The sequence below is a fragment of the Schistocerca americana genome, chromosome 5 (genome assembly GCF_021461395.2).
Source record: "Schistocerca americana isolate TAMUIC-IGC-003095 chromosome 5, iqSchAmer2.1, whole genome shotgun sequence".
In the NCBI taxonomy this organism is placed as follows: Eukaryota; Metazoa; Arthropoda; class Insecta; order Orthoptera; family Acrididae; genus Schistocerca; species Schistocerca americana.
In genome coordinates, this window is record NC_060123.1 from 536,655,720 (window position 1) to 536,680,484 (window position 24,765).

A 24,765-nucleotide genomic window follows, 5' to 3' on the forward strand; every position below is an offset into this window, starting at 1 on the left:
GAGGGATTGTAGGGGCTGAGGAACAAATCAAGGATAGGAACTCGTGTCCGGAAACGTCTTTTAACGACGCTACACAGCGTCGAAGATAAGGCGCCTGCCAATATACCACCCCATCGGCACCAAACGCGTCTTTGTACGCTGGCGCACCGTAGGCAGATCTTCTCGCGATGTTGTTTGTCACTCATCGATCGCCACTGTTTCGCACGATCGCCTGTCGAGAAGCTGGAGCTAGCGGCTGTGTAGGAAGGCCAGGTCTCATATCAATGAGATGTTCTGTTGCCTCAATGAAGGACGGTTTCGGACACATGTTTCCACCTGCAGTTTATTTTTCACCTGGAACCCTCTAAAATCTTAAATGTTTTTCGGTATACAGAAGAAAAATAAACTGCAGAATGGTACCCGATTCCTAACTTGTCATTCACCAAGGCAACATAGTATTGCATTCGTAAGAGATATGACCTGTCTACACAGTAGCTAAAACCATCTTCTCCATTGGCGATCGTCGCAGTCACTCGCGACCACTGAATAACAACATCACAAGGTGACCATCGTAAGGTCCTTCAGCCTAAAAAGTCACTTTTGCTGCCGAAGAGGTGGCCTTGTAGCAGGCGCTGACGCGTCGATGGGTAATGTTTCAGGACACGGAATCCCGTCCTCGATTTGCTCCGGAAAACTCCCTCCACCGCCCCTTGAAGCTCGTCACAACATTTCTGGGATACAGTGTACAATGTATTCGAAAGTTCAAACTACTACCTCGTTCTCAGTCCTCTAGTGCATGTTACTGCCATTTGGCAACTAACCATAAATTTACGTATGACGTTAAGAAAACTACCATTATATGCGTGGTGTTACCTCGTGGAAATGGACCGCGTCTCGCTGTGTAGAGCTAGACTATACTAAGTGTCTTTTATTTGGCAGAACAGTTGACAAATGGTCATCTTTGAGGAAAGTCGATTGCCCGTAAACGAACAGAGAGGAGATGAAAGACCGAGTTATTTCTGCCACTTAGATCATTTGTCAATAAAATAACCAACGTAGCGAGGTCACAGCATCCGTCCAGAAAACTCCTAACCACAAAGAAAGAGAGAGAGTAGTAAAATTAGAGCGGGGTGGCGCAGTGGTAACGCACTGGACTCGCATTCGGGAGGACGACGGTTCAATCCCGTCTCCAGCCATCCTGATTTAGGTTTTCCGTGATTTCCCTAAATCGTTTCAGGCAAATGCCGGGATGGTTCCTTTGAAAGGGCACGGCCGATTTCCTTCCCAATCCTTCCCTAACCCGAGCTTGCGCTCCGTCTCTAATGACCTCGTTGTCGACGGGACGTTAAACAATAACCTAACCTAACCTAAGTAGTAAAATTAACCCATTCATTCTGATCACAGATTCTAACTGCCAATACAATTCCGAATAAATTGATGCCAAACGGAGGTACATCGGTCAATGAATTAACGAGTCGTCCACCGTATTTACTCAAGTATCACCAGTAAACTAATTTTCACAGGTCCACAGACTCTCCGACATATTGTCAACACAAAGGATCATCGGTTGATGGTTGCAGGATAATTCTGGCATTCTCGTTTATTTAATAAAGAAAACACTTGAACTTGTGAAATTTATCTCGGTGCCCTGGCCTTTATTTCGGATAGTCCTTGAAGACACTCGGTGGCGAAGACATTCCCGTTTATTTAATCCAGAAAACGGCTAAATGTAGCTAGGGTGCCATGGCCCTTATTTCGAATCGTCCTTGAAGCCACGCAGTGGCGGTGACATACAGTCTGCCGCTTTCTGGGAGCCCACTCCAGTCCGCTAGACAAGCACTAACGGTTACACCTCCAATTTCTATTAGTTTGGCTGCAAGTACTTTTTCGTAAGCCGCGGAGGTCACTGTAGTTCGTCCACTGTGTCTTTAAATAGTCGACAGAGCAGCTCTCCAGCCCATTTCGTTGCAGATACTAAAGGTGTCGACATCACGAGATTCATTGCGTAGTAGTTACCGTCATTTTGTGGAAGTGTTCTCTTCAATCACCTTGGGAGCAGCCCTCTGTTTACCATCCACAACTTGTTCGTGATGGCTGCGTCTGTGCTGTCGTACTTGCACCGCGAATTATCGATGCAGTAAATCGACTTGTAACGTGGTAGGCTCTATTCTCCGACCCTGTTACTATGACTGCATTCTTGACTAGTGGCTAGCTTCTTCGTTGTAGTGATTCCTATTAATTCATTTAACGCTCACAGGGGACTGGTCTTTATACTGAAACGTAAGTGGATTTTTGCTCTTTTGACTTGTCATGGGTTCAAATGGCTCTGAGCACTATGGGACTCAACTGCTGTGGTCATAAGTCCCCTAGAACTTAGAACTACTTAAACCTAACTAACCTAAGGACAGCACACAACACCCAGCCATCACGAGGCAGAGAAAATCCCTGACCCCGCCGGGAATCGAACCCGGGAACCCGGGCGTGGGAAGCGAGAACGCTACCGCACGACCACGAGATGCGGGCTGACTTGTCATGGCAGCTGCATTATTGTGAGTGATATGTTAACTCGTGACAGATACCTCTCATTTGTGCGTCCATTTCCGAATAACTCCATTGGCGGAGGATACAGACCTCCATTGGTCTGTAGCTTCCATTCTGTCTCTTTAATCAGTTTTTTACTATGCGGGGAAACACCTGCTGGAGAAGATCATCAGCAGAGTGATCTGCTATAATTAATGCAGAATTTGAAAAGGAGAGATGAAAAAGACCAAACCTATAGCTAAAGCTATTCACCCTATCGACCAATACACTGGATACAGACGATTTACGTGAAGTTCAGTGGAGGGAACATATTATGTTTTTGTGTATCTGGAATTGATTGATAAACAAACAATGTGTTCTGTTTGTTGCCATATGGCGATATTATGACCTTTCTACTGTGGATATTACTTTTACCAATATAGGCAGATTCAGTACAGTGCTGTTTATTTTTAGACACAGCATCAGTTCCACCTTCATGCTTCTACGGAAGTACATGTTCTGCACAAATTAGGAAAATTTCTGAAGGAATTAACGATTTAGAATTGGATGACACCAACACTGAAGAATTATTTGCAGGTAATTGGCTTCAAAGTATAGTTTTTGAGACCGACGACAATGATGGAGAACAAGAAGCAAAACAAGAAGATAAAGACTAAAGCAATGTATTACATAGAAATGTGATTCTTTCCGAGAGCAAATGAGTGCTCCACAACCATACAAAGAGTAAAATTTCACACAGCTGGAAGTAATGGTGGAAAGAACTAGCAGTGCAAAAATGGATTGGCGTACCTGGTGTACCTCTCGTGTATGCCGTACTAAAGGTGTGTTTATACGTTTCTTGGGAAAGGAATATTGGAGTCGAACTGGCTATTTGTTCATAGAACCCTAAATGAACAGCGTGTCAAGGAATGTCACGGATGGAAACAGTAGAACACAAAAATTAACCGTAGATTTGGGGCTAAAAATATTTTTAATGTATGATGTGAACTGCTTAATGTACTACATTGAACTGTATACTGACAATAGCAGTGAAATTGAATATCATCTTGACGTAAATGCCAGTGAAAATGTGCCAAGACTCCAAAGTGTAATAAAAAAGCCAAAACTTGTAAAATATTTTTTTTTACAACTGGTTCTGTAGTTGAAACTTGCAAGCGGAACCAGCAGAAAGACGAACCTGCGGCCTGGGTACAGTCTAAAGAGAGAATGAAGGCTAGGAGAGTATATTTTATACTAGAATGATCAAATAAGCAGTTGTTAGCATTCCCCTAGGAAAACGAATGGACATCATTTAGTTGCAGAATGATGGATGTAGAGGAATTACGGTCCGAGTTTAAATGGATGGTAAATCGCATCCTGGAGAAATGTTGGCCGAGTCAGTGAACCTAGGACGAAAAAGAAACAGCGTGGTTTATTATCAAAATTTATAAATCGTTGAGCAAGCAGGGACTTTCGCGCTCTCATTTCAAATAAGAAAGTACAAACGAAGACAGGCAAAAAATAGTAGACGTTTTTACGTCTGTAAAAATATCGAAGCACTAAGCTTACAACTAACACAGTGAAACCTTAGTAAAAGATGTTGTCGAGACCGAAGAAAATTTTGATCAAACGTAAAATCGTTTAGCTTGTCGAAGGGATCTATCTAGTCACTCGTTGACCAGTCCGATGTAGCAACAGAGGACAGCAAAAGGACAGAAAAAGTTTTAAATTTCGGGTATTAATAGCCCGCTTCAGCTGCATTTAGTCCTCTATTATTGGATCACTACTGGTTTCGTGACTCTAAAAGCCACATCTTGAGGTGAACACACAACCAAAAAGAGTAATGATCCAGTAATAAAGGCCTAAATAGAGTTGAAGCGGTTTATTAATATCCGAGATGACCAAGCATAGTGGTGGTTTCACTACCTATGAGGTTGTCCGCAAAGTTTTAAATCTCATCTCAAATTTTTCACTTGATCGTCGTCCTGGTGTAGAGCAGTGACTGATAGGGTTGAACACCAGTAGCCGCAAGGTTCGGATGGAACATCAACTTGGTTTTACAAAGAGTACTATACGGCATTGGTCCCTTACTTAACTTGCTTTTGTCGCTAATCTCGCGCCCAGCGCCGACCCCCAAGCGACTGGAAAAAAGTACAGGTGACTCCTGTAGATAAGAACGGTAAAAGAACGGACCCTCAAAATTACAGACCTATATCCTCAACTTCGGTTAGCTGTAGAGAGTGTTTGAATATACTGTCAGCTCGTATACAAGAAGTTTCCTTAGACGGAAAAGCTTCTGTCCACAAATCAGTCCGGTTTTTGAAAGCGCCGCTTGTGTGAAACTCAACTTGCCCTTTTATCACATGATATAGAGGGAATTGTGGGTGAGAGGCAACAAGCAGATTCCTAGACTCCCGGAAAGCATTTGACGCGGTGCACCACAATTGACATTTGGAATAGGTTAGGAGAAACATGAGTGACTCGAAGACTTCTTGAGTAGTCGAACCCAGTATAGTTTCCTTGACAGCGAATGCTCATGACAGAAAAAGTATCGTCAGGAGTGTCCCAGTGTGATTAGACTGCTATTACTCTCTATATACATAAACCATCTGATGGACAGGTTGGGCAGAAATCTGTGGTTGGCTGCTGATGATGCTGTGGTATACAGGAAGGTATCGAAGTTGGGTAACTGTAGGAGTCTACGAGACGATTTAGACAAAATTTCTAGTTCTTGCGATGAATGGCAAATGCAGTTAATGCAGGTGAGTAAAGCAAATGGTTCAAATGGCTCCGAGCACTATGGCACTTAACTTCTGAGGTCATCATGTAAGTAGGCTGTTTAGGTTCTTATATTGGTAACGCCACGTAGCGCTCTGTATGAAAAGCACTGGCTGTGCTGTGTGCAGTCTGTGGCTAGTTGGCATTGTTGTCTGCCATTGTAGTGTTGGGCAGCTGGATGTTAACAGCGCATAGCGTTCGGCAGTTGGAGGTGAGCCGCCAGCAGTGGTGGATGTGGGGAGAGAGATGGCGGAGTTTTGAAATTTGTAAGACTGGATGTCATGGACTGCTATATATATTATGACTTTTGAACAATATTAAGTGAAATGCATTGTTTTTTCTCTATCAAAATATTGCATTTGCTAACTATGCCTATCAGTAGTTAGTGCCTTCAGTAGTTTGAATCTTTTATTTAGTTGACAGTACTGGCGCTCGCTGTATTGCAGTAGCTTGAGTAACGAAGATTTTTGTGAGGTAAGTGATTTGTGAAAGGTATAGTTTAATGCTAGTCAGGGCCATTCTTTTGTAGGGATTATTGAAAGTCAGATTGCGTTGCGCTAAAAATATTGTGTGTCAGTATAAGCACAGTCTTGTATAATTGTTCTAAGGGGACGTTTCATATGTCGACCCTTAGCCGAGGATACCTCACTGGAATCTTCTGATTTTTTTCTTGTAGTTTGTGTAATTAGTGTAGCCTTTGTTTATTGCTAGTGCATAATCATAGAGAGAATTTCCTTTGTAATTGTAGTTTTTCATTGTTGTACAGTAAAACAGTTGTGACATGCATGTAGATTTGCACCAAGTATTTCGCAGCTACGCTTGCAATTAAGTAGACTTTATTTCCATTGCTATTTTATCTTATTTTGCTCTTCAAATCGTGCTTTTCTGTGTTATCGTGTGAAATATTGTGACAATTATGGCGTGTGAAAAACTTAATACTAGGCTCCAAAGTAAACTGAGAAATGACAGTGAAGACGAAAGCAGGGTGTTAGCGCCACCGTGTAATGAATTAACTAATGTTCAACATAGTAATTTGGTAATTGTGCATAGGGAAATGGAGCGGGCGGCAAACAATGGCGTAGGCAGTGAAACAATTAGTGAACAGGGAAGCATTATCGATCGATCGCTCGGCAACAGCTCGCCTCAGGAGTCCGAAATGACAGGACACAATTTTGCAAATACTGTAGATTCAGGTTTTGCGTCCTCACCGTTTTCTCAAATAAGTCAAGACACATTTTTTGCTTGTCAAAATGTGAAAGTTGCCGGTGCAAATCCACTGCCGAAAAGCGTAGAGGAACAGATTCCAGACACTAATGCATTGTTATTACAGCTAATGCAACAAATGGAACAAAATCAGAGACAAACACAGCAAAAGCTTCAAAAGTTTGGCACAATGGAACAACACCAGAGACAAACACAGCAACAGTTAGACACAATGGAACAAAATCTTCAAAAGTTAGACACAATGGAACAACACCAGAGACAAACACAACAACAGTTAGACACAATGGAACAAAATCAGAGACAAACACAGCAAAAGCTTCAAAAGTTAGACACCACACTTGAACAAACACGTGAAGATTTAACTACTGAGTTACATAACATTGAATCGAAATGTCAAAAAGTCTGTAATGAAGTAAAAACACAAATTTGTGAGCATTTTCAACCTATTTTTTCGCGGCATGAAAATGCATTACAGAATCACGAAGCAGCCATAAAAGAACTGCAAACCATTGTTCATGAAAATCACGACACCTTGCAGGCTAAAATTGACTCAGTAGCATCTACCGATTCGGTTACGCAACTTGCAAAATCTCAGGAAAACTTAAAGGACACAGGAGATACTCTGAAACTTGGTTCAGAAAAACACACTGAGGAAATAAGTACACTATCGGAGAAAGTAGCCGAACTTTCGGATCAGTTCACTAACTTATCTACAAAGGTAGATGATGATCTGTATGACACAAGACCTGTAGCCATCATTGACACAGAAGAGTATGAACAAATTAAGAAATTCAAACAAAATCAGAATCAAATTAATACGCAACACAAAAGAGAAATCCGGGAAGTACCAGATCAGTTGGCACAAGTAATACAAAAATTACATAGTTCAGAAGACACTCGCGCTCCAACACGGGAAGAGGAACTTAAAAATACGGAACAACCACAAAATAATAACACAGGACACATCGGGAATTATGAAAGAAATTGGCAAGGCACACCGAATTTTGAGATGGAACCACCTAAACGACGTAACAATGACCGACATGTGACTCGCCGACATGATGATTTTGACTATAAGCAGTTCATTACTACACCTAAATTCAAAACATTTAAGAATTCTGGCAACGACATTCATCCACAAGCATGGCTCCATCAATTCTCTCATTGTTTTCCTCCCAACTGGTCGTTAGAACACAGATTAGAATCTATGTGTGGCTACTTAGAGAATGAACCAGCTGTAAGAATGCGATCAGTCATGCACGACTGTCACAGTGAAGGAGAATTTTACCATGCCTTCCTCTCAGCATACTGGTCTACACAAGACCGAGTAAAACATAGCATCATGATGATGAAACACTTTGAACAATCTGAATTTTCCAGTCTTGTCAAATATTTTGAAGACATGTTGCATAAGAATCAATATCTTTCAAACCCATGCAGCCCTTCAGAACTCATCCGCATTTGCTTAATGAAATTGCCTGAACATTTAAGAAATATTATTTTGGCAGGACGTTGCAAAGACGACAATGAAGCTTTTCAGGGACTCTTACAAGAATTAGAAATTGACACAGACAGTCGCGGGATGCGAAAACAGGAAAACAATCACTACAGGTCACATCCGTCACAATTCCGTGACGACAGAAACAATAGCTGGACACGACAAGTCTATTCTTACAACGCAAATCGTGACCAAAACAGACACCACCCATATGACAACCACTGGCAGAGTAATAATAGTTACATAGAAAGATCGCATTTCCGTAGTAATGAATATGACAGAGATTACCATAGAAACAGACAATATGGGAACAAAAACAATTATTATCAAGGGAGACAGAATAACTTCAGACGCAACAGTTCAGCGCGCAGTTACGATTCCGGGAGAAACTCTCCACCACATGACCGACAAACAAGAAACTATGTAAACTACCGACAAAACGACAGACCTGAATTCCATCAGAACTGGAGAGATTCAAACAGAGCAGGGCACTCTCGACAAGGTGAATTTGTAGAAGTTAGGTCTCCTAATCCCAATAACGACGCACGCCAACAAAGACACAATAGGCAATGACTCATACCGCTGGCAGCCACAAAACGTACTTCTGAAACTGACGACGCAACTGCCGTAGCGAGTAATTACGTAAAAATGGAAGACAATAGGGACATCTTACTCCAGGAACATGACGTAAAACATAACAACATTGCATATCCTGTGATTCACATTACAGTAAATGACGTAAAATTTACGGCAGTACTTGACTCTGGCAGTCCCATTTCAGTAATTAGTGAAACAGCCTTTAGCAAATGCAACAAATCGAACGATTGCCCCACACTTCCGTTACGTAAGATTAAATTACAAGGTGCAATCTTTGGAAAAAGTGTAGATGTACGCCAACAAACCAACGTAGAATTCCTTTGTCAAAGTCACAGCTTCTCTATGAACTTTCTTATTGTACCATTATTGGCGACGGAAATTATACTGGGAGTAGACTTTTTGAATGAATGCAGAGCAATCTTAAACTTTCACGATGCTGAAATAAGTTTAGAAAAAGAAGGTAAGTCAGTAGCTTTGAAATTTGAAGATTGGCTCTCAAACCATGACGAAGAAATTAATCGGATTTACCTTCTGTTAGACAACAGTTCGGAATTCTCTACGGAACTAGACACTAACAATCACTCTGCAAGTACTGACAGGGATGATATCGACGGCATATTTGTAACTAATGAGTTAATTCAGAATAAAATTCAAACAATTGAGAATTGTTATGACACTGATAGGGAGGACCTTTTTGAGATTTTACAAGCACATTCCACAGTTTTTACTCACAAAACAGGAAAAATCAAGGGATTTCAATACCAATTTCTTGTTCGTGAGCATACTAAATTTTGTGTTAGACCATACGTAATTCCGGCGCATTATAGGGACCGTGTTAGAACAGAAGTACAATCTCTGCTTGACGAGGGCATTATTGAGCATGCAGTAAGCTCATACAACAATCCATTACATGTTGTTGAGAAGAAAAATGGATCGATCAGGCTTGTCTTAGATTCGAGACAAATCAATACTATGATCATTCCTGAAACAGACAGGCCGCAAACGTTGGAAGAACTTCTTCAAAATTTTAATGGTGTAAAAGTGTTGTCTTCCATTGATCTCAGATCCAGCTTGTATCAGATCGAACTTCATCCAGAATGTAGAAAATACACAGCTTTCCTTTGTTTCGGCGTTTGTTATCAGTTTCGGAAACTTCCTTTTGATTTGAACATTTCTTCAGCAGCATTCATTCGCGGGCTAAATTCCATATCGCCTGAGTTCTTAAAACGTCACATCATCTTATATGTGGACGATATTGTGATAGCAGAACCCTCATGGGAACAACACAATCGCAGCGTGTTACATATTTTTGCAGAATCTGGAATTACAGTTAACTTGGAAAAGTCTGAATTCGGTAGGACAAAGGTGAAGTTTTTGAGACATATTATTTCTTCTGAAGACATTCAGCCGTATCCTGAAAAGTTAGAAGCAATCAGAGCCATTCCAGTTCCATCCACAAAAAAAGAAGACCGCAGTTTTCTAGGTCTCGTAAATTTTTACCGTCGTTTTCTGAATATGCAAATTCTTGTTACACCAAAACTTTGTTCTCTCACTGGAATAAATACTATTAGGAACTGGGACGAACAAGCACAGTTGGAATTAAATTCTTTGAAAGAATCACTACTTAACGCGCCAATTGTAGCTCATCCAGATCTGTCACAAGATTTCTGCCTTAGCACGGATTCTTCTAAAGACGGTCTTGGTGCCCATTTATTTCAAGAAGCCACAGAAAATGACACTACTGTTCAGAAAACCATTTCTTTTGCTAGACGAGTGCTAACAAAATCTGGAAAAAATTATTCCGTTACTGAATAAGAAACTTTACCTATCGTTTGGGCATTTAACAAATTCCGTTTCTTTCTTTCTGGTAAGCACGTAAAAGTTTACAGTGATCATCGTGCATTACAATTTCTTATGTCTTCAAAATTAAATCATGACAGGTTAAAACGTTGGGCATTGTTTCTGCAAGAATTCCACTTCACAATAGTCTACATTCCCGGCAAGGAGAACATTGTTGCGGACGCACTGTCACGCGCACCGGCTGGGCTTGAGAAAAGTAACACAGAAGGCAACCCGAGAAAAATTTCAGTATTCTTTACATTCAGAAAGTCGCCTTTGAAAACTTCATCACCACAACTTTAAAGGACATTGCTCATGAACAAGATAAAGATCCGATTTGGAAAGACATCAAAAGTAAATGGCATGAAAAGACACACACTCAGATTCGGCATTATTATCTGGTTAGAAACAACATACTGTTCAAACGCTGCGCTGTTGATGACAAGCTATGGGTACTTTGCATTCCTGACGATTTTGTTAATAAGCTCATTTGGTACATTCATTTCAGTTATGCACATTTTGTCCACGAAAATGTTATCATATTCTTCGAACGACTTATTATTTTAACAATATGGAAAAGAGAATTCGAAGAGTCTTTCTTGTCTATTTGTAAACTTTGTCAAAAGGCGAAACCATCTACTATCTCACATCGTACTCCATTGTTTCCTATTATTCCTTCTAAATTAAAAGAATTTGCTGCCGTTGACCTCTTGGGACCCCTTGTCAGAACATCGAATGGATTTTCGTACGTTCTAGTTGCTGTTAAACTTACTTCAAAATTTGTTTCTTTCACACCGTTACGTAAAGCCACTGGACGGTCTGTATACAACGCATTTGTTAAAAATTTCTTACTTGAAGTTGGCCACGTTGCTAAAGTCATTTCAGATAACGGACCGCAATTTAGATCTGCTGTTTGGTCACGCATACTTCGGAATCATAAAATCAAACCTGTTTTTATTTCATTGTACTCACCACATTGTAACCCGTCTGAAAGGATTAAGAAAGAAATCAATAAGCTTTGCAGACTTTATTGTCACAGAAAGCATCAGCATTGGGAAAGATATTTACACTTATTTCAAAATGTGCTGAATGAAATGCCTCATGATTCCACTGCTTTACCACCTACTCTTGCACTGAAGAATGAAGAACCACCGAACAGAATCAGAGAGTTCTTACCTTTCCCGAATACACGTAAACTTCGACACAAGGACATAATTGATTTGGCTATTAAAAATACAAAATCTGCAGCAGACAAAAGGAGAAAACTACACGGTAAAGCAGAAGCAAAGAAATTATACATTGGTCAGAAAGTTCTCATTAAAGCTCATTCATTATCACATAAGAAGAAACACTTGAGGCACAAATTCTTTCTAGTTTACAATGGACCTTACAGAATCCGACATATACCACGTTATAATTGCGTTGAAGTTGAAGCTCTGCGTACTAGGAAGGGTAGAGGATTGCACCACATTTCACATGTAAAACCGTTTATCGAAAGATAATCTGCTTTTTAACTTTGTCTTTGCCATATAACTTTTCACGTTACATTACTAGTATGCTTGTCAGACTTAGAATCTGTTAACATGCAACAATGTTTGAAGTTAAATATCCAGTCAAGAACCAAGAGAACTTATTGAAACAGAAATTACGAATGCATTGTTATAGTGAACAGACGTCACAGTGTTATTGTGGGTGTACATTCTTGCTTGTTAGTTGCACGATTACGTAACGACTATAAGGCTTACATACTTAGAACATATACTGGTACTGCTAATGAGATTTTAATGCAACATTTTGGTTTACTTGAAAATACATTCTGGATTTAAAGCACTTTCTGTGAGATACCAGACGACACAGTGGTTGGTTTATGTGACAACTACACGGTTTTATCACGACGCTATTAATGAGTGACAATTTACAATGTTGCTTTTGCGGTGTTTCTGTTTTATATCTGCACACATTTTCTGCATTATTCTGGAAAGTAAAACATGTTTTAGTATTAACTTTTGTGGTATAGCAATAATGCGGCAGCCTTTTTCGTGGCACAACAATAAGTTACTGTACAGTACATTCTTCATCACGCCAATAAGCATAATAACTACGATATCAATACGCAAAGCATTTGACTTTTGTTTATCGTGAGGTAAGTACATTGACTTCTGCAGAACTTAGCTTTCGGAGGACGATAACTACGACACTTCCACAGAGATTATGTTGCAACAAGACGCACAGTTTAGCGCTACAGTACACGTATTTGAGTGATTAATTTTATACTTAAAACATTTATTTTTAAAGATTTTTGAATTACAAAGAAAGTTTTCTGTGATACATTTCATTCCATTGCTGTCATATGTAACACCTGAGGGTATAATTACATTAATCCTCAGGGAGGTACACGCTTACTTTGTATACCATGTGTGTGGCAAGCACAAGGAACCCTAGCTAATATGGTATTTGCTTATACAACTTTACACCTCGGTACCATATTTCTCCAACACAGAATTACACAGCTACCTGATTATTTAACAGAGAAACAAACATTTTTTTACTACATCAGTGACACATGTTTACGCAATTACACAGTTGGGTAACTTCATACGTACGAAATTGTATTTAGTCTGTACTTTGTGAACTGTTCACATTTTTTCGGACCCATTGTGTTGGTATGGGATCACGATTTTTAAAGTACGTTTGAGGCAGATGACACTTTTGACATGAGCAGAGAATTTTTTTTAGGTTTTGAAATTATTGGAGGAAGCTACGACGATTTTGAGAGTTGACTGAGGTGTTATGATGTTATTATTACGATGACTATGAGTATTATGCTGTTGTGGTATGTTTATGATCAATAAGCTGATGCTATATGAGTTATTTGAGTATGCTACGTATCTGTTATGATGAAATATTGAAGAAGTGTCGACGAATAAGGAAAGGAATAATGAGTAGTGGTTAGGGACTCTGGTTTGTGAAAAAGGTTGTTGGAAACCAAGAATCGTACTTTAAGACTTATGAAATATATGTAAATGCGTCAATGTATTATAATGCCGACGAAAATTTTTTGGACTCTGTTATATCAATAGGATTTTGTTTCTACAGATTTGTAATGCAAATTCTTGACCTGTGAAATATTTTTATATGAGACTGTCACTGTAGCGGAAACTGCTGTCGTAAAAGTTAAGTGACCACCTGCACGTAATGCGTCGTGGGCACCCAGCTGCGCGAGTCGCCTGGAAAAAAGCATTAGTGTGTAGAAAAAAGCATTAGTGTGTACCTTTCAGAGGCACAGGTGGAGATAAAAAGAGGCGATTATCCTCGCTATTAACATTCCTTTGTAGAAAGCATCGCAAATTCGACACACTCAAACTTGAAAACATATGATTACACTGTGGAGCTATTAATTTATGATGTTTACTGAAATGCCTAATGAAATGATGAGAAAAATTTTAAATTTACTGTCTTTCTAGTTGAGAGATTATTTTGCCTTTGGAGACGCCATTTGCCGAGTGAATGACTTTTCATGCATTGCTCTATATAGGCTATATGTATTTGCTCATTTCGTTTAATATCTAGTTTCTAGTTGCACTGCAGCATTGGTTACTATAAAATTTAATAGATGTACTAATATCACTATTTTCTGTCTACAGACCCAGGAAAGAATACATCTATGATGTACTTTCTTAGAAAAGAGAGCACAAATAGACATTTCCCTTCACAGGAACTGCATAAATAATTTTTTAAACGATTTGGTAACTTGTCTGCTACAGTAACTTATCGTGATGCATCACTCTAGTATTAAGATGTGACATAGGTATTAGACATGGCCATCTTTAGTGTAATATTTTTTCTGATTGAGCTTTGTCATGTTTAGATATAAGTTATTGCATTTGCTGCTGCTGTTTGCCAGGCATAGTGCTACTAAATTTCACTTTGTATTACTCTGTTAAGCTAGTTTTACTACTGATTTATTTTTTCTTGTTGCTGCACATTGGCTCATATTAGTTGTAATGTTGCATTGCTTGGTAATTTAGATTTATTGCAACTTGCTTTGACAATTTCCTTTTTTTTTCATTGCTGTTTGTATTAATTGTTTTATGCTGCTGCATTGCCTCGTCCCTTAGTTTAGCATCTGAGCTCAGTTGATTTAAGTTAGCTTAAGAGGGGGTAGACTATATAAGAGAATGAGTTGCGATGAATTGGAAGACATGCTTTGAGAAGTTTTACGAAAAAAGTACAGAAAGCAGGTATAGATAGCACTTGTTGAAATAATGATGAACGAAGGGAGATCTCCAAGAGGTAAAGAAAGTTTTGTTTGCAAGATACTGCAGTAAAACAAACCCTGTCCTTTCCCTTTCTGTTATTCCGCTATGTGTTTGTGTACTCTTGTATATTTGTGTTCTTCCTGTCTTTATGTGTTTATCTGATGAGAGTTGCATTGTAGAATTTTTCTGATAATATGTTATTTACTTTGTAAAGATGTTTAGACGTTATTTATCTGTTCTGTTTTGTTGCTCATGTGTGAAGTTGATGTTTCAAAAGTTATTCTGATCTTTATGTATGTACTTATGTCATAATTCTTGTAACACTTATGTGCATGTTTATTTCTATTCTTTTGTAAAGCCTGTTTTACTACAAATGTTATCTGTACTATTATGTTCTTTAATGATGTATTCTGTATCTTTGTAATTGTATTCTTATGTTATAAAATTGTAATGGACACCAGTTCATCATATTATTAACTTGTAAGTTCCATTTCACTGCACACATTTTTGTTGGTCATAGTATATGGACAATATGTGAGAAGTAGGGACTGTTAGTGTTTGCACGTGTGTTAATAATTCAGCAAGGGACTGGATATCAGCATTGCTGGTTCTAAGGACAATTCCAAAAACTTTGTGAGTTCACAAGTGGTGATTATCTACTTGCTATATTATCCGCAAGACTCTTCAATGGTGATTGTGCACCTGCACAGTCACAATAGATGGCTGCTGGCCATCTCTACAAGGACTGCAGCGGGTCTGCACCTCTGGTGGCCCACTAATTCCACAATCTCTACCAGGACTACAGTGGGTCTGCACCTCTGGTGGCCCACCAATACCGTAATCTCTACCAGGACTACAGTGGGTCTACTCTGTGATGACCTACCTACCAATATTCTTCAAAACTTCGAATGGCTCTGCTGTGGGTTTGCTCTGTTGTGGCCCATTGCCTGTCTGCATGTCGAGAGTCAGCACTGTCTTTCCGTTCTAAGGACAACACTACTTCTTCAAGGCTGCTTGGAAATCCACTACTTCTGTGTGCATTTTCTTTTACTGCTCAGACTTTGAGAAAAACACTGCTATTTTACTGTGATGAACGATCAGGACTGTCTTTATGGACTGTGAGAAACTTTTATCTTTTGACCAACATTCTATCGATAAGTGTGTGCAATTGATTTCTTTGTTATTGTAATTGTGAAAAATTTTTTAACAAATATGTACTGGCCAGTGCCCAAAAAAATTTGTAAAATTTTTTGTGGGGAGCATGGGGGCTATGTAAGTAGGCTGTTTAGGTTCTTATATTGGTAACACCACGTAGCGCTCTGTATGAAAATCACTGGCTGTGCTGTGTGCAGTCTGTGGCTAGTTTGCATTGTTGCCTGCCATTGTAGTATTGGGCAGCTGGATGTCAACAGCGCATAGCGTTCGGCAGTTGGAGCTGAGCCGCCAGCAGTGGTGGATGTGGGGAGAGAGATGGCGGAGTTTTGAAATTTGTAAGACTGGATGTCATGGACTGCTATATATATTATGACTTTTGAACAATGTTAAGGTAAATACATTGTTTTTTCTCTATCAAAATCTTTCATTTGCTAACTATGCCTATCAGTAGTTAGTGCTTTCAGTAGTTTGAATCTTTTATTTAGCTGGCAGTAGTGGCGCTCGCTGTGTTGCAGTAGCTTGAGTAACGAAGATTTTTGTGAGGTAAGTGATTTGTGAAAGGTATAGTTTAATGCTAGTCAGGGCCATTCTTTTGTAGGGATTATTGAAAGTCAGACTGCGTTGAGCTAAAAATATTGTGTGTCAGTATAAGCACAGTCTTGTATAATTGTTCAAAAGGGGACGTTTCAATCAGTCCCCTATAACTTAGAACAACTTAAACCTAACTAACTTAAGGACATCACACACATCCATGCCCGAGGCAGGATTCGAGCCTGTGACCGTAGCGGTCACGCGGTTCCAAACTGAAGCGCCTAGAACCGCACGGCCACTCCGGCCGGCGAAGGCGAATGGTCGACTTCGCTTTATCGCGATTGTTTTAGGGAAGTGTGGTTCATCTATAAAGGAGATAGCGTATCGCATATTAGTGCGACGGATTTTTGAATACTGTTCGAATGTTTGGGATACATATCAGGTCGTATTAAAGGAAGAGATCAAAGCAGTCCAAGGCCGGCAGGAAGATTTCTTACCGGTAGGATCGGCCAGCACCCCAGTATTACGGAGAGACTTCGTGAACTCAAATGGAATTCCATGGTGGAAAGGATGTTCCTTTCGTGGAACGCTGTTGAGAAAGTTTAGAGAACCAGCACGTGAAGCTGACTGTAGAACCATTCTACTGCCGCCAACGTACATTTCGCGTAACCTCCTCGACGATAAGTGGCTCGTATGGAGGTATGTAGATAGCCGTTTTTCCCTCGCTCTGTTTGTGAATGAGACACGACAGGAAATGTCTAGTAGTGGTACAAGGTACCCTCCACCAAGGACCGTATAGTAGCTTGCGGAGTGTAAGTAGATGTACGCTGCAAATGACTGGAAGACAGTGATCGATGATAAATATACACTATGTGGTCAAAATTATCCGGACACCTGGCTGAAAATGACTTAAAAGTTTGTAGCGCCCTCCATCGGTAATGCTGGAATTCAATATGGTGTTGGCCCACCCTTGGCCTTGATGATAGCTTCCAGTCTCGCAGGCATCGTTCAATCAGGTGCTGGAAGGTTTCTTGGGGAATGGCTGCACATTACTCACGGAGTGCTACACTGAGGAGACGTATCGATCTCGGTCGTTGAGGCCTGCCACGAAGTCGGCGTTACTAAACATCCCAAAGGTGATCTATAGGATTCAGGTGAAGACTCTTTGGAGGCCAGTCCATTACGGGGATTTTACTGTCGCGTAACCACTCCACGCAGGCTGTGCATTATGAACAGGTGCTCTATTGTGTTGAAATATGCAATCGCCATCCCCGAATTGCTCTTCAACAGTGGGAAGCAGGAAGGTGCTTAAAACATCAATGTAGGCTTGTGCTGCGATAGTGCCACACAAAACAACAAGGGATGCAAGCCCCCTTCATGAAAAACAGGAGCACACCATAACACCATCGCCTCCGAATTTTACTGTTGACACTACATACGCAGGCAGATGACGTTCATCGGGCATTCGCCATACCCAAACCCTGCCATCAGATCGCCACAATGTGTACCGTGATTCGTCGCTCCACACAACGTTTTTCCATTGTCAATTGTCCAATGTTTACGCTCCTTACACCAAGCGAGGCGTCGTTTGGCACTTACCGGCGTGATGTGTTTGTTGCTTATGATCAGCTGCTCGACCGTGAAATGCAAGTTTTCTCACCTCCCGCCTGGCAGTGATAGTACTTGCATTGATGATAATGCAGTTTTGAAATCCTGTGTGATGGTCTGGATAGATATCCACCTATTACATATTACGCCGTCGTCAACTGTCGGCGGTCTCAGTGAACAGACGAAGTCGGTCTGTGCGCTTTTGCACTCTACGTGTCCCTTCGCGTTTCCACTTCACCATCACACCGGAAACAGTGGACGTAGGAATGTTTAGGAGAGTGGAAATCTCGCGTACAGACGTGTGACACAAGTGATACCCAATCACCTGACCACGTTCGAAATCTGCGAGTTCCGCGGAATGCCAAGTTCTGCTCTCTCATGATGTCTAATGACTACTGAGGTCGCTGATATGGAGTACCTGGCAGTAGGTGGCACCACAGTGCACCTAATATGAGAAACGTTTGTTTTTGGGGTGCCCGGATTCTTTTGATCACTTTGTGTGTATTACTCTGCCTTAAAGTAGCATGGAAACGGGTTTGTGACATTGCTCAGTAATTAATGGGAACAAACCCAATGACTGAAGTAGTAAGATGTGACAAGTATAGGTAGAAGTAAATCAGGGTGACGCATCCTAGGGCAGTAATGTAATATAATCGGTTCAGGGGGATGTCGATCCTGTGTATTCAGTGACAGCCTTGTACATGGTCTACATAGGTTCGAAAAAATTGTTCAACAGGATATTTTATCATAATACGGTAGCGGTGAACGTTTGGTTTCTTGTAATACGAGACGCACTATCACGTGGAATGCACCAGAAAAGTGCACTCAAATGGTTCAAATGGCTCTGAGCACTATGGGACTCAACTGCTGTGGTCATCAGTCCCCTAGAACAGAACTACTTAAACCTAACTAACCTAAGGACATCACACACATCCATGCCCGAGGCGGGATTCGAACCTGCGACCGTAGCAGCAGCGCGGCTCCGGACTGGAGCGCCCAGAACCGCACCGCCACCGAAGCCGGCAAAGTGCACTCGCCCAAGCCAAGTTCACGAAGGTCATATGTTGAGGTTTGTTGCTCCAGAGGAAAATATGAGGCAATTATGAGCTCGTATAATACAAACGGACGAAAGAATCAGCTGGTGAGCTGATGGACGTAAAAGACATGCGACTTAGCGACATGGAACATTTACCTATTACGGATATCAAAGAAGTGTTCCTTGAATGAATATTATCATCTTGAAATTGAAAGTACGACAAAATAGGTTACGAAATATTGTAAATGACATGAAAATAAAAGCAATTTTTTATGTAAGACTTTTCTACCTTTGCATTTAGAAGCACATTTATGCATTTCATAATATAATTTATAGACATTAGGAAATAAAAGTACTGTAAGTCTACGTGACGCAAGTCGCTTGTCTTTCAAAACCGAGACAGTTCTGTCCAGTTACAGCTGCTGACAAGAGACGCCTTGAGCCCTCTACTGGACTACTAGCGAATTCACGCCAATAGCGTGCGCGGGATACCGATAATGTGTGTGGACGTAGGAGTGTTCTGCGGTGCAGAATACAGTTGCTTCTTTTCTTGTAATCGAGACCTCGAGCAGAGCAGACGTCGTTCTGGAGGGCAGAGCCTCTGGATCTGCTTTTCCCTTCCGTTGCGTGTTTCAGTTAATTGTTTCACCTCCTAGACTGGCTTAAACCTGGTAACTTCCGACCCTAGGCGCGCCCTTTGTACATCCTACATTGAAACACATCCCCTTTATTGTACCTAATTTCCTGTTTTGTCATTTAACGGCAGCCCTGGATGCCCACTCTCTAATCCTGACCGCTCGACCTCCTGCACCCCCCCCCCCCCTTACCAAACCTTGTGTACATTTACAATTGGTGACCAGAAGTGGGATCATATACATGTATAATAAGTACTGAATAAATATTCATTTAAAATTTCTGAGTTGAAACTACTACATAGTAACTATGTGTCAGTTCTCATCCCTACAAAGTTTCACATATATCTATATATATGCCGCTGTAACGGTCACAAACATATGGCTATCAATTTCCGACCAACAGTTGGTAACAGGTAGGTTTTTTAAATTAAACCACAGAACGTAGGTACGTTTGAACATTTTATTTCGGTTGTTCCAATGTGATGCAGTACCATCGTGAACTTATCATTTCTGGGAAAACACACTGTTACAGCGTGATTACCCGTAAATATCGCATTAATGCAATAAATGCTCAAAATGATGTCCGTCAACCTCAATGCATTTGGCCGGACTAGAGCGAGAATGTTAGTTCAAATTTGTTCCACCAGTTTATCGATCGTTGGTCTTAGTTAAGTTTTAACTGTCTGAAAAATTTTGCTTCGTTTGGATTTTACGAGCAAGTAGCTTTCCCTGGATGTTTCCGAAGTGCACTAAATCCGTGCTTTAAACTTATATAAATTGGCCAAACTTTGCATATAAATGGGTAAAAACTCAAAACTAAATTTATTTAATCCAACAACCTCTATCCGTTGTCGATATACGATGGGTTAACGATTTCTAACTTACACTTGTACGAAACGGTTGAAACGTTGCGCGAAAGTAGAGAAATGGATAGAGTCAGAACATATTATTTTATTTAAAAATCTTGATTCGTTGTCGTACAATGGTTTAACGTTTTTCTGGGAGGTTTTCGAAACGTACCACTTCTATACTTTGAAATGTTACGCATCGGTTCATACTCTACATGAAGGTATACAAATGTATTAAGTCTAAATGAATACTTTTTATCCACTAATCTTTATTCGATGTCGTGAAATGATTGCTTAAAGTCGAGCTAATTGAAAAACCTGGCTTCATGCGATTTTTCCGTGCTAAAAAAGATGATTTTTATGATTTTTAAGCCCACAGCTTCTATATATCACAGTTGTGCGAATCCGTTGTAGTTTTGTAAGGAGATAGACAAATACGTATAATTAATGGTAATCCTGTTATTTTATCAGTTGTTATGATGTAAGCAATATGGTTCGCAAGGCAACAAAGAACCTGTACCGGACCAGTCGTCTCTCCAGCCAAGTAGAATCTACATCGGTTGCCAGGCTAAAGCGGTCTAATGTCAAAACTGTGGTTCAACCAGTTTGAAATACGTTCCAGTCGTAGCACAAGAACAGGTTAACGTGAACTGGCATAGTTGCGGATGTACAAATAGGGAACTAGATTCTCGCCTTACCTGACATTTTAAAAGATATTTCAATCAAAATGTCTTGACATTTTCATGCTTTTTGACGAGTTAACCTCATTCCCCAGTGCAAAGATCCTTTTTAGGCCCACCTCTTTTACACGTTTGGTGAGGAATGTAAGAAAAAATAGACACAATTTTATGTGCTTCTAGAGAGTGAGATGCATCCCGAAATAGGAAGTGCATCTATAGTAGGAAGTATCCCACAGTACAGATACATGCACGCTACACTTAAATGACTAGTCATAGAGCCATGTTGGATGGCCTGATGGCATATGTCATGTTAAACGACATGGCATCATGTATCATTTTGCTTGACTTGACACGATGCATTGTATTACATTACATGGGTATTACTAGAACGAGTGAAAAGAGATGAGTACATCAACACGGTTTGTCTCAAACGTTTTTGCAGATGTCAGGTAAGTCGAAAAACTAGTTCCCTTCTTGTGCATCCCTAGCTCTGCCAGGACGTATAAGCCTTTATTATGCTACGATACCAGCTTATTTCATTCTGGTAGTAATAATGGCGTTGGGGCATCACGCGAGTGGGATGAAGCGCAATTATTATATTGATCTTCATATTTTGGGATCATAGAAGTTATCCTCATTCGTACTTGTGGGCGCTAGCAGTACGCGTACTAGTAATTTACAATAAGGGAGAAAGAAACAATGTTCGTTCATCTTGTGATCTCATCTACAGAAATTCATAATAAGTGCAAAAACATGTGGTGCCGTCAGAAATCACCAATTTACGATATCAGTGCCGACATCGATACGAATCAAGTTACTGAAATACTGCGATAATATCCTTTAATGCAATTTGATAAAAAAGTAAAAAATAATCGTTATAACTTGTTTGAAAGCCCGGGTGCTGTGTCTTTGCGATAATGGGAGATCGAATGCGAGTTGCTTGCAATCTGTTTTAAGATTATGATCACAGTATCACATCTCCGATGGAAAAATTTAAGTTGGTAGAAAGAACAGAAAGGAAAAGGAAACTTAATATGAGTCGTTAAAAAGTATGTTATAAAGTTTTTTCTCTAAATTCTGTTGTGTATCAACGTTCATGTGTGAATTTAAGTAATTACATTACTCATCAAATACTAACATTTACTAAGAAAACTCTAACAAATGTAGGTAAAGCGGAAGTAGGTTTATTTATGCGAAATAAACACTGCATTATGCGAACAGGAAATTATGTGACCCTCTCTGGGTGCGTGTTGTAACATCCTTGCCACTATAGACTAGCTGGTGGTATATGTATTGTACGTAAGCGAATGTATTGTTTATCGTAATTTTTGTTATTGTAGTAGATATTATCACTTCATGTCGTGTAAGAAGCACTAAATCCTTAATTCAATATTATTATTGTAGAATATAATTTTACAAGGAGTTATTGATTGAAAAATTGATAGAGAGTTCAAGAGACAGAGTAGTTCTCATCTGCTCTTCAGTGGAGCAAAATGTACTTGCAAAATAACGGGTGACAGTTATGAAAGGAAGAAACGATGGATAAATGCACCGTAAGGGAAAGAAACAATCATGCGAACATTTCAGTCGGATCATTAGACACTGCAGGCAATCGAAGTTACTCAAATCTAGTTACCCCTAAAGCGAAGTTATCTCATGTATTGCAAATGTCTTCAGGCTTTAGCCGTTGGTGTTTAGCTTGAATACATGTCTGGCGTCGTACACATAATGATCATATATGGTACGCTATAGTGTTTGGTGACAATTATTGCAGAAACATTTTGCAAGCTCCACCGGAAGTGTGACACAATTTCCCGCTTTCCTACTTACCTGCAGCCCTCGCCATTGACCTTTCCAAATCAACTCGGCGACAACGAGAGGCAAACTTCTGCTCCCTCTACGGGGGAGGCGTCCCTACCTGCAATGTGGATGTAAAGGCTGATTAAAACACGGTCGTCTCTGCTCACGATAGTCTAGGACACATGAAACACCGAGCATGAGACAAGCGCAGGTTTATCGCTGTCCATTTAAGTTCAGGTTGTGCCGCATCAAGTCTGCATTAACGTACAATATGACCATGCAACTTATGGAAATTGAAAAGTAACACACCGGATTATATGAGCCACTTACGATGCTGCACTTGACAAAGGAAAGAAGTAGAAAATTGAAGATACTTTTATTGGCTCTGAGCACTATGGGACTTAACATCTATGGTCATCAGTCCCCTAGAACTTAGAACTACTTAAACCTAACTAACCTAAGGACATCACACAACACCCAGCCATCACGAGGCAGAGAAAATCCCTGACCCCGCCGGGAATCGAACCCGGGAACCCGGGCGTGGGAAGCGAGAACGCTACCGCACGACCACGAGATGCGGGCGATACTTTTATTGTTTTTGTGGGTTCTGAAGAGCGATCTACCATGAAAAAATGTGAATTAAGTGGAAAGTAGATGAACGATAAACAGTATCTACAAAAAAAAAAAAGTGGAAAATGAAGAAGATATCGTCGTGTAAAAAAATTCACTTGAAAGAGGTGTAGCATACCGTCACTAATGGTTCATTTTTGTGCCGTTGAAACATTTAAAAAATTGAAAGAATTTTTCATAAGAAATGTAAAAGCGGAGGGGCAGCAAATACTTTTAAGACCGCTGTTATAAAGTAACCACTTACCATAAATTTTAGATCGGAACTCAGAAAATGTTGTAGGACGTACATGTGGGATAGTTTTTTGCTATCGTACTTCTTCTTTTTCAGTTTATCTTGACTCTCGACCCAATATCATAGTTGTGGATTTGTTAATCTGGCATCTACATGACATTATTCTATTCATATCTCAGTAATACATCATTTTCAGTGCACTTTCAGAGTCCTCTCTCACCTAATCCTGTATAAGGGGCTGTGGTGATGGCACGGAAGGTCCCCGTAGAAGATGGATTACAAAAGTTAATGGCTCTGAGCACTATGGGACTCAACAGCTGAGGTCATTAGTCCCCTAGAACTTAGAACTAGTTAAACCTAACTAACCTAAGGACATCACAAACATCCATGCCCGAGGCAGGATTCGAACCTGCGACCGTAGCGGTCTTGCGGTTCCAGACTGCAGCGCCTTTAACCGCACGGCCACTTCGGCCGGCTACAAAAGTTAATATGTATAGGATTTACTCATAGCTAATCTTTGAGAAATTTTCTAGTTCACTAAACTGGTGCAAAACAAATGTGTATCGAAAGGGACAGCCATGCTAGGCAATAAAAGCAGTGAACCGGCGTTCATGGGCTCATATATCTGCTAAGTGTGCGATGAGTTATGACTACTACGTCTGGTTTTGAATGTCTTCCACTCTTAATCACATACTCCAAACTATTTTCCTACATTTTTGCAACTATTTGTCTTATGACCTAAAAAGCGGAACAGAATTTTAAAACTGTTTTTAATAGTTTCTGAACCAACGATAAATTTGTATTTAGAATTTAAATCTTCATACCCTGATTCAAACAACCGCTCGAAATAGTAAACCAATTTCTTCGATCTTTCAATATCCGTTAATCTATCTACACTATTTGAAGCCTTTAGTAC

The 24,765-nt window shown here is 40.2% G+C and overlaps 1 non-coding gene across 1 annotated transcript; it reads left to right on the forward strand.

Annotated features, from left to right (window-relative positions):
• The first annotated feature begins 1,103 nt into the window (after positions 1–1,103).
• Trnaa-cgc lies at positions 1,104–1,175 on the forward strand. Its single transcript has one exon. It is a non-coding gene; the product is annotated as a tRNA-Ala (tRNA).
• Positions 1,176–24,765: the final 23,590 nt, after the last annotated feature.